This window comes from Dysidea avara, chromosome 9 (genome assembly GCF_963678975.1).
Source record: "Dysidea avara chromosome 9, odDysAvar1.4, whole genome shotgun sequence".
NCBI lineage: Eukaryota > Metazoa > Porifera > Demospongiae > Dictyoceratida > Dysideidae > Dysidea > Dysidea avara.
In genome coordinates this window covers 1,116,003-1,128,566 of record NC_089280.1, presented here as the reverse complement: position 1 = coordinate 1,128,566, position 12,564 = coordinate 1,116,003, and the positions used below count along the sequence as shown (strand labels likewise).

Below are 12,564 nucleotides of genomic sequence, written 5' to 3'. Positions count from 1 at the left end.
CGATTTGAACACCAGTCAATAGTTTGCTTCAGTCGTGGAAATGGAAATCCTTAGAAGCCAGGTAGCAGCTAACAGCTATCGTTATCACAGACGGCAGTATCTGCTAGACACGGGCCTGGCGAGGCATCAAGTACGCTGTGACATGTCTGATTCATTCTGACAACAATTCTACGTAGTACAAGGTGGCAGAGGCGATTTCAACCATATGCGCTTAACAAACAGGTATCTAGCACAAGTCTACCATATGCACTTAACAGTCAATATGCACTTAATAACTATGTGAGCCTAATAACCAGAGTATACGGTATAGACACACATGGTAACACCAGGTGGGGGACTTACTTCTTATCACATAAAAGTACACATTTATTGAAAGTCCATTCACTGGGGTACTTGGAGAAGGTTAAATGAACACTGTAACTATAACGGCTTACTTGTTATAAAGCGATGAACAACAGGGATTCATGTTAGTGTTTCAAAATTTATTTTGATTGTGGGTTTACTCATGTGAGTCGTACATGGTCTAATAGAAAATTAAATGGAGCTTGTTGCAAGGAGATAGGAGCAACCACTATTGAGTTATGGATCATTTTATAAAGGTATGTAAAGGGCTTGCGTGTTTCCTTACCAAAACGTTATTTACATGGTTAGTTCTGGCCTCACTAAAACCCTAGGTACAATCATAGGTAAATCATTTTATTTCCTTGTTACATCACAAGTAGAATGACGTAAATTTCATAGCCATGAATGCTTTGAAAGTTACAGCGCTTTGTGTAAGGCACACGTATTTATTATTAAGTTTTAATCCAGTTTTCCAGACTATGCAGGTTTAATTACAGGAGATGCATAACTCACGTCTCTTTCTCATATAACTTGTTGTGATCTTCATCTCCATCTTCTGCTAAGAAGCTGTTATCCATTTCTTCATCAGGAACAAAACTGTCAATATCGGTGATAGCAGCCCTGCTCGACTTGGTCGTTGCCTTAGCTACAGTTACTACGTAACAACAGGATCACATGATCACAACAGGCAAGAGATGAGATGATCATATAGTCCATTTCAGGTTGGCTGTCCACATGGGCCAAATACAAAAATATCACGTGAATAGAAAAATAACCAATGAAATATTTCACACTAAGTGGACGGCGCTAGTTTAAACTTTAAGGCTACTGATCTTTCGAGCAGGTGACTTTTAACACTTTGATTCCCTAGTCAACCAATTGGAACTAGACTATTAATCATCACTTGAGATCACATGACATAACAAATCAGTATAGAATGATAACAAGTGTAGTATACTAAACACACAATCACATACTATAAACCCACATCATTCATGTATTCACCCACACTAAGATATACACACTACAGATAGCCTCCCCCTTCCCTGCAATACATACACAGCTGTGAGGGAATTTTATCTGAGTAGGGATCACAAATAAAACAAGTAATGAAACAAGAGAGGTCATCTATACCTGCAGCTATACTAGTACTGTTGCGGTTGGTAAAAAGAAGGCGTGTCTTGAGCTGAAGTGATGTCAAACAGTAAAGAAATCAAACCTGTACCATTATCCATAGCTTGACTGGAGGTATCAGTGAGTCAGTAAACAGAAACTGTCAAAAAAAAAGGGTTGGGGTTCCTTTGAAGACATTTATAGGCTTTGTTACACAAGCTGTTATGAAGGCAAAAGTGAGACTAGTTTTTTGAGTGATATTTTGAGCACTAAAGCCCAAACCTCCATGATCCCTACTATACAGTACTAACCATACTGTATGATACAGATAGAGTAGACACCACACACATACACACACGCATGCATGCACACACACACAGACAGACAGCGTGCAGACAAACCTGGCTTCTGCTCCTTCTTAGCCATTATTGGTGATTTCTTCTTACTAGAAAACTTCTGAGACAATTTCTCTTTGAAAGAACTCTTCCTTGTAGCAGGAGACTCTTGAGACACAACTGTCTCCATATTTGGTCCACTATTTGCTTTAGCTACCAGTGCTAGAGGAGAACATGTTAACATGTTGACAAAATTTGTGACTGGTGAGCCAACAATATCAACACATTGTTGTTACAAGTGCTAACAGCTAATTGATAGGTACATTCCAGTAAGATAACATGACATAACAGATGTTACTCACTTTTACTATCAGTAGATTTCTCTTCCATGTTGTTTGTTGTGGTGTCTACATTCTCTGATGCTGCTGCTGCTGCTTTCTCTTCAGCTAATCTCTTCTCTCGTTGATGTTGCTTCAGATTAATGGCATCCATAAAGCTAACAAGACAAGTCAGTCTCTTAATAGTGACTACTAGATACTCACAGCTGATAATTCTGATCTTCTGAATTCTCATCAACTGCCAACTCTTCCATTGTACTCTGAAAACAACATAAAATATATCCCATCATCCAATACACAACAATACATTTACAAACATGTTCAATAAGGAGTGCAGGCGGGCACATCAGGTTTCTTGAAATAAAATAACAGTCACAAATATACGTGTGCCAATACTTGCATGTGAGCCAACAAACTTTACACTTTAAACTTTCTCGGCCATGTGAGCTACAACCACGCGTTTTGACTAACAATTTTATATGGGATAAATTGATATGCAAAGGATAGGTAGATGGGTGAAAGGTTATAGTAGTACCTTAACCCACGAAAATATGACAAAACAATTAATTTTATACATCTCAAATAAACTCTCTGAATTAGCTAGGACACAACAGTAAATCCTCCATAACAAAGACAAATATTTTGGTCCATACTAAAAGAGGACAACCTCTTTATTGCAAATAACAGGCCAAATATTTTTGGTCCCAAAGTGTCCATTATAGAAACAATAGAAACAAGATACCTGGGTCTAATGTACTTCGTGGACTGGACTCACGGACTGAGCTGGAAAAGCTTCTTAACAATAATCCAGGGATTATCCATCTCTTGGAATGTTGGAGATACATTATCAAGCATCAGCTGCTGGTATTGCTCTTCCTTACAAATCACTAATGTCACATGTGCACTAATTTCACAAAGCATGTGTACTCTTGTGTGTACCGTTAGTGATAGAGGCTATTGTTGTAGCACAAGATTTATTCCTTTGTTGTTCCAGTATTTAGCACTAATGTTTAGGCTTTAGCTAGTGATGAGCCAGTAATTGGATAGCTACAGTCTCATGCCACCTGTCTACTCAATATCTAATAGTAAGTTATATACCAATTTTGCAGGCCGATGCATATTCAGTATAATTATGGCTAGACCATGTAGGAATAGCCATGCCACCCTACAAAACTATATAGCTCAACTACTGTCATACTTTTTAAAATATTCTAATAATTTAGTGCACACGCAACCTTCGTGACTTGTAAGGAAAAACAGTACCAACAGTTTAAGCTTGATAATGGTGCCTTCAGATAGAAAACACCTCGATTATTGTCAAGAAGCTGCAGTTCATGAGTCCAGCCTGCAAGTCTAGTCTGCGAAATACATTAGACCAGGTACCTGCCGTCAATACATGTTATCATAACTACATTAGGTGACTGAAGATAACTGCTCCCTACAGACAGCATAGCTGAAATGTAAACTTGTCATTAGCACAAAATTCACAACATGTCAATGGTTGGTTGTGCATGGTCAACATAAAGACTACCAAACTAACAATACTTGAGAATATGTTACTAACGCCACTAAAACTATTATGTGTTAGTCTAATATGTCAGGGGCGACTCCAGGGGGGTTTCTGAGGTTTCTGGAAACCTGTCACGTTCAGATCAAGATACTCTAATAGAGCAGTCAATCACCCTAATAAAGAAGTCAAAGTATTCAGAGCAGCAGTGTAGCAAGCTATGTGGGGATTTTTATGTACTTTATCAGTGATATAGTTAGTGGAGGGCAGCAGGTAGTTACCTTTCTCGGTCTTCACCAAAAATCTAGCTATGCTCTTGATCAGAAACCAGTCACCAAATATCCTGGAGCCGCCTATGTATGTGTATAGTTTGTTTTGTTATTAATAGAAACACAATGTAGTAGTCTCTGCTGTTAATTATGACAGTACAGTATATGTGTATTACTGAGTTATACTCACCACTAGTAATTCTCTGTTCACTTGAAGTTGCCGTAGTAACGACTCTTGCTATATATGGATAATACATAACACATACTGAAAATGGAAATCATTAGCTAAAACAAATTAAAATGATCATCATAATGGGGAGTTTTGTTTAATTCCTGTAATGGTTTGTGTGTCATGTGTGATGTGGTAGACATAAACAAAATTGTTGCCGTTTCTTTGCCTTCATACGCCTATGGGCAAGTAACTGCTGGGCGAAAACTCAACCTTGGTCAATCTTCCAATTCATGGTGAACACTGTAAGCCAAATCCCAACTCTGTAGACTAATCCAAACAGAAGTTATGGCTGCAAATGTAAGCACCTGTATAGTTTATTTTTAGTATAGTCACTGTATGGATCAATTTCCTTGCTCTTCCTACTATCTAGTGCTGTAATTCCAAAACTACTCACCATAATTGACTGAAATTTTGGTGAACCATTCCTCGAACAATACAGATAATGCTGAGAAAATAAAAAGAAATCAGAAGTTCTGAGAACTAGACGGGTTTTTGTTGAGATGGACAATGTGAATACATTGTAATCAAGACTGATAATAATTACTGTATTGACTCTTAAAAATCTAATTGTAACATTATGACAGTTAGTGTACGTTCTATTAGAGTATTTCCATGGTGTTACAGGGGCATAGCAGCCGCACCGGCTGGTCAGGCTATAGCCTTACCACTTTCTAGCTATCTCTACCAAAACAATAGAATGTAAAAAAAATTGTGAGCAAGTGAATATATGGTTGGTACGAGCACATGATTAATGGATACTTCGTCAACACAATTTCCTGAAAAGCCACGCCAGCCTAGATGATTTAACTTTCCTAAACGTACTTTTGGACAGACACAGCCGATAAGAAAGTTGTTTCAACCCTGTTGGTTCAACACTTCGACTTGGCTCCATTATGACGAAGGTAATGATACTGTAGTTTGTGCTATTTGTGCTAAAGCTGAGCAGAAAGATTTACTGAGGTCGAAATGTAAGGATGTCGCATTTATTTCTAAAGGGTTTATGAACTGGAAAGACGCAACCAATTGCTTTCGTAACACGAGCAGAGCAAATGCCATTTGGAATCTCTTCAAGTAATAGTAGAGCTTCCAAAAACTGTTGCTGATCGTTAAGTAGTGTTCATGGTCACAACAAAACATTCAATCGAAAATGTTTTTTGAAAATTTTGTAAAACGTACAGTTTTTAGAACGTCAAGGCATAGCACTACATGGTCATCACGAGGAAGAGAGTAATTTTATTCAGCTTTGTAAGCTTCGGGCTCACAACAGTAAAGAAATGAGTAGATGGTTGGATAAAAAGGGTGACAAGTATCTGAGCCCTGACATTCAGAATGAATTGATTCAACTGATGTCATCAAGTATGTTAGAGTCAATTGCTTCAGATATAGAGTGCCAAGTACTTTTCAATCATGGCAGACGAATGTGTTGATGTGTCAAATCGCGAGCAGCTTACCATCTGCCTTCGCTGGGTTGATGATTCTTTGGAAGCCCTTGTGTATTTTGCTGTAGTACTTCAACATATGAAATGTTCAGTAATGGTCCAATTTCTGATGGACAAGATCAAGAATTGTATGTCTGAAATGTTCAATACTTAATTAACTCTTCATCTACTGTCCTTTATTTTATAGACTACATAGTTCCTCAGTAATTGTGGACCAGTTGATTCCTGTTTGTTTTTCAACTCTGGATAGACCTAATACACTTCAAAGAGGAAGTAGCTGTGGACAGCATATCTTTGGGTAAGTCATGTACGCAGGCCATGAAGTATACTATTGGGAAATGAGGTGGACTTGTGTTTAAGAGGTTGCTACAATATGAGGCTAGCTATATCAGATTGGTGCCTCTATAGTGTGTATGCTGTAACTGTTATACTGTGTTCACATACATCCATAGGTCTCAAAATATGATGATATATAGTCAGTGATGATGATAATTACACTAATGGGTAAATTTTCATACTTTGAAGATTTACTGTAAGCATATAATGTACATCACTTTAGTGAGCAATTAACTTCATTGTTGTATACTGAGGCTGAAAGGACACTATTATGTGATGACGATGATGTGTCAAGGTATTAATTAATTATTGTATGTACATAGTGATGATGATGATGATGAAAGTAATCAATGTGAGAGCAAGGTATCCATGATGAAGATGAATAGCAAGAGCCTGGCATTACAAGAGCAACATGGCATTCTCATCAGCATTTCTTTTCAGTGGATATATAAAGTTCTTCAGTTTTGTCACTTCTTGGAGTTAAAGTACATTTCACCAAGTACATTCTTCACACTGGTTTTATTCCCTGTCATTCAGAAATTTTATGATGATAAGATGGTTAGTTTTGCTCACTGATATTATCAACAGTATAATTATAATGGAGATTCCGTTTGTTAGGAAAGGAGCAAGTGATTGAGAAGTATTCTGGCATGAATGTGGTGGTAACGGGTGATGTGACTCTCCTGGAAAATACGTCAAATTTTGTACCTACTCACTGATGGAAGTGTCATCTAATACCATTGTCCACAGTGAGACAGTAGATAACAGAGAGAGGTCCAGAACAAGTTGCCCAACATGGAACGAGAAGAGAGCACTAGGATAAGGTCTCAATAGTAGAAATCACAACAGATGCATCTACTTCTGTAACAAAGATGCTTTGTAAGCTACAGAAGTTGGAGAGCTTTCATAAGTACTTACACTGTCACTGTTGTAGCTGATGACCACCCTACAATACATCATTCAATTGACATTTGGCACAAACCCCAATTGTTGAAAAAGGTTCTAACTAATGTAATATGAGGGTTAGCTTTAACTTTGATTCATTACACAGGCTGGAAAACTTAGAGGGATGCACAAAACCTCACTGCGGAGTCAGAACATCATAAATCATTACTGCATGGTTCTGCTATAGAAAATGTGGACAACAACAATCGAATGTATCTGTGTGTACGTACTGTTGTAACTACTAGTTATATGGTGAAATGACAACCACCCACTATATTATCTTTAACCAGGAGAGATGGAGAGGTGTCCTTCACCATGTGTGTAACCTCCATCACTGGTATGGAGGAGAATGTGAGTATGACACATAACCTGAGCCACCTACTGTCAATGGTGTACAGGTGGACTACTTTGTCCATGGTGATGCTCACTATGTACTTCTCCAAAACTACTGATGGATAAGATAAGACATGGATGAAGTCATTGAAATGCTTCACACAATTCAGGTGTAATAACTTGCTCATCTGTGTGCAATGTCTGATAAATTCAGTGAATATTAAATTGTATGCCTTCTCTCAGCATCAAGTCATCCATCACAGCAGCCAGTGTTACATAGTTTGTACCTGTTGGTTACAATTGATTTACTGATATTGATGGATAATGGTTGAAGTTTCACTTACTTGAAATCCATATCCAATATCAATGTCTTATTATCACAATGGGATGGGCACTCTGGGATGCTGGAGAACTACCACAATACACTATTAACTTATTGCCCCAAAAGAAATGCTTTCAAGTGTGTGTCTATATGTTGTGTACTTCATTACTGGTTTGCCACTGTAGCGATGCTGCATATCAAGCAAGGATCCAGTTAGCAGTTCTTGATCGCAGTGCTCATCTGAACCGAGAAATAAGGCAGCATTCAGAGACTGAGGCCTATCAGTACCACAGAAGATACCGTAAACAGACTAATGTTGTGAAAGTTTATAAAGCCAAGGAATACTAATACATCTCTGATCTAATGATTGGAGCGGTCCAACACATCTAATTTCAATATGAAGCAGAAGAGTACTACACATGAAACTCATCTCACATGCATTCAATCAATACAAATGTTACAGCCAATGACAAAGGTCATGTTTATTACAGTATTATTTCTAGAACTTTTATAACTACAACAATAGTTCTACATGTGTACATGACTAGGGTCTGAAGCCCAAGTAGACACTGCCTGGTGCAGGATATTGATCTCACACCCTCCAAATCACACGGGTAAGTACAACCAAATAACCATGAGAATAAAGCACGTACTGTTGATAAGTAGCTTTACAATAACTGGCTGGAGAAAATGTGGGATCTTCTCCCATGTAGTCATCACCATCTATGGCGGTTCAGCACAACATCATGAAAGGTCTCTGTTGTGGTTACACATATCAACAGCTTGCAACAAACTCGTTCCACAGGGTTATCCACATAACGACATTTGCCACACTTGAGGCCTTTGTTCCTGACCTGATGGACTGGTTTGTGATGGCTCATCTTGTGATGATTGGTCCTGCTGACCACATGCAACATGGGAAGTGCCAGTCCTGCCCTGCCTCGATCCTGCAGCGACTAGGAGCTCCTGTTGTCGAGTGGAAAGTGTACCAACAAGTTCGTAAAAGCTTATTAGCAAATATTAACAAAAAGCAGAACTTACTATCACACAATGATGATTGTCCCGAACCATTTGGGTATTCGATGCACCCCAGCTCCTGCCACTTGCAGTTTCACCGCTCCCTTCACGGTTCTTGCAGGGACCTGCTCACGATTTGAATGTGCAGCGATCTGTACACAAAATACCACGTGTCTTGCAGGGACATCTCCCGGCAAGTAGACTTGCACTAACAACCCTGGATCAATAATAAAATGGCGCTTGTTATTGTTATTATTATCTACTTTACCAGTTAGGCACTGGAGGGTGTACACAGAAGGCAGAGCCTGTTCGAGGTGTTTACCCATAGCCTAGGAGCCTAAGCGAAAATCTTTGAGCTAAATATCCTAAAGTGAAACGGGACAAATACCTAGAAGGGGTGAAAAAAAGCCAACCCCATCGTGACTTGATCCGCAGGCCACCCAGATTCCGGCCAAGCGCCACGTTTGGAGCCAACTTTGGGGAGGCCACCTAAGTAGGCGCTTGGAATCGTATTGGCGTATTACATCAAAAGTCTCTTTGTCGGATTCATCTAGACCCTCCTCTGTTCCTTCCAGCCTGTCTTGTGAGTTATCCTGCCACAAATTTTAAGTGAAGTCCACAGCTGAGGATGACGATGCCATTTTGTGTCACACAATAAAAATAATGCGCAATAATTATGTCATTTGTTATGGTTACGTGGTTCCTGTTGCTTGTAGACTTTAAATGGCTTCCTTCTGTCACATTGTCCCTTTACCCAAACTACAGAAATGACTGCTCCATTAGAGTAGTGACTGTACATGTTCTATTGGGGTAGTTCAATACAACTGATATTTCAAATCTCCTTTATGCTATTTTAAGGTTGTTTATACACAGTTTCAGAGATATGGACTTTTCAGACTTACGGACCACCCCTGGTCCCAAGGGATTCAGATAACTGAGGTTCCACTGTATTAACTTTCCATAATTTGCATTGCCTGCAAGTATATTGGAATACCTAATAATTTGACTGTTTTCATGCTAAAATGCCATGAAAGTTATATTAAATTTCCAAAAGTTACATCTTTTCAAAACAAGTTGATGTGCTACTTCTAAAACCAGGAGCCATGCAGCAAACAAACCTAATTGGAATTAAATTTACTAAACTAATATTTTGTTTTGTTGCAACATACAAAATTATCAATTCAATCACAGTAATTTGTATTTCGTATTGATGAAATATTTCTAATTCTGTAATTACGTTGCTATGCACTGCTAAGGAAGTGTACCTCGAAAAAAAAAAAAAAAAACCATAGAATTATATTTTCAACTATTTTATAAATTTGTCTACAGCATTTTCTTACGTAAATTCTCCAGGTAAAGTCTCAAACCTGCTCTTAATTTTCATTTGGGTATGTACAGGTATGTTTCAACTTGAAGGAATTCGTTATACCCGTTAGCCTAGGAGGCCAGTTGTGTTGTTTTTCAGCTATTTGAGTAATTTGACGTCTTTGGAAAAGGCCTTTACTAACTGGCACGTACTGAAGCTTACCTGCCTGAAAGTTTAACAAAGGTTCTATATGGCCTATATTTCTCACATAAAGGCTGTTTTGCCCACGTGGGTGTGGAAAAACAAACAAATATACATACATACACACACCTTCTTGGAAAACAATTTCAGCAAGCGTCAGCCTTTGGCCAGCTATGGGCGCACACCTGGTTTAAAATCCCATCTATACAGTAATTGATCATGATAGGCTACCCATAATATCTCAGTGTTACCAGTTGTAATTACCGATAAACAATTACCAGTCATTGCAGTATCTATCCCTTCACTTGATAACACACACCACAGGTAGTATGGATGTCAATAGTGTGTGTACACTGACCTGTAAGTGTAGGAATGGAATACTGAAGAATTTGTGTAAGTACTTCAGTCCAAACCCGTCCTTCATGGAGCACTCTGCGTATTTGACATCAGCTGACCCCACTGGTCTGTGGGAACAAAATTATTATACCAGACTATCCAAAATTGTATGTCATTAGTAGGTAAGAGCTACAGACATTCACTGCTGAGAGATTTTCAGCTAACTGCGTCCTATAGGGAGACCTATTAGAGGTTTCTTGAAAATTTAGAGCCTCTCAGATGACAATACCAATGATGTCTGTCTGGTATTAGAAAGAAACCTAAGAACAGCTACTTTACTTTGGTTTAGCTAATGTTTATACAGTAACCCACAGGTGAGACCACAGGTTGTAAACTGGTCAGTAGCCCCATCTTAGACAATAGCTTTAAACATTCAGCAATGACAAGATTCTTCTAACTAACACATATTGTAACCTAATAGGTAACCCATCATAGCTACTAGTATTATAACTATAGCTACACACTTACCTCTCCAAAAACTCCACAAAGTTCATAACCTCAAGGGTAGTCACTACTCGGTGTTCTCCCATATCCCTGAAGTTACCCTACACAACAGTGTTGTTGTAACATGGAGTATGGAGATCGGTCTTACCATCACTACTATCGGAATGTGGTATGGAACTAGAGGTAATTCGCGAGTCACATACTGGTACGTCCTACAAGACAGACAACATCACAAGTTAGTACTACTACAATGAATCATGTGACTGGTGTGTGTAGTGACACAGTGCACACACAATCCAAGACTGTTGCAATACGCTTGATGATGTGCAATATATTAGGTGGGACGATGCGGATTAAAATTTTTTGTAATGGATGATGACACAAATCTTTATAAACACACACACAAACACACGCACGCACGCACACCATACACTCAACACATTACAGTATATAAAGTGATATACCATTGTTTGGTCATGTCAAACATAAAGATCACTCCATGAGTACCCTTGTACACATCAAGGAATTGAGCATCCAATGGTTGATCAGCTGGAGTCTGTGTAGGATAGTGAGTGACACACAAAGTGACGTGTGTAGGGTAGTGAGTGATGTACAAGGTGACATGTGTAGGGTAGTGAGTGACACAAAGTGACGTGTGTAGGGTAGTGAGTGATGTACAAGGTGACATGTGTAGGGTAGTGAGTGACACACAAAGTGACGTGTGTAGGGTAGTGAGTGATGTACAAGGTGACATGTGTAGGGTAGTGAGTGACATACAAGGTGACATGTATAGGGTAGTGAGTGACATACAAAGTGACATGTGTAGGGTAGTGAGTGACATACAAAGTTATATACTACACTACACAGCAATATTCCACCTGAGCGTCTGGGTCATTGAACAGTTTTAAATTTCCTTTCTTTTTCTTCTTTTGGATTTTCCCTGTGACATAAAGACAATTATACAACTAACAAAATATGGTACCTGTAATGTGTGTGTGTGTATGTATGTGTGTATGTATGTATGTATGTAGTGTAGTGTGGTGTGTGTGTATGTATGTAGTGTGTGTATGTATGTGTGTATGTATGTATGTATGTATGTATGTATGTATGTATGTATGTATGTATGTATGTATGTATGTATGTATGTATGTATGTATGTATGTATGTATGTATGTATGTAGTGTGTGTGTGTATGTATGTAGTGTGTGTGTGTGGGCCTGCAGTTGTCAATCTCCACGTGGAAGTCCTGGAAACACATTGTGGGCTTCCTACGTACATGTTGGTGTTTAACTGTGTTGCTTTTGCTGGTCCATTCTTCAGAATGGCTAATGGTAGCAATGTGGCTAACGACCCCCCCCCCCCCCCCCCCCCTCCTGCTCATGATCATGTGGTGGAGACCAGGTCTGGGCAGGGGTCCCCTCAGACGGGAGTTGCAATCCCACCTAAGTAGTAAGTATTCTCTGCACAAGAAGGCACATACTGTAGAAGTGTGAAGCTATTGTCCCAGCACAGGCATATCTCTGTGGGATGCTGTCTTCACCACTGTCGGCGTACCATGTTGTATACTGGCACTTGGAATGCTTGTTTGCTGGTGGAATTGTCAGTTGTGTCATGCCCGTGGTACCTCTCAGTGTGATCACTGTGGGTGTGACAGAATTTTCCATCACAAAGGTGACCTCACCTGTCACC

General features: G+C 39.1%; 1 pseudogene; it reads right to left on the bottom strand.

The window, feature by feature from the left end:
- Window positions 1-12,564, bottom strand: part of LOC136266513 (rab-like protein 6) — a 30,701-nt pseudogene that overhangs the window by 14,213 nt on the left and 3,924 nt on the right.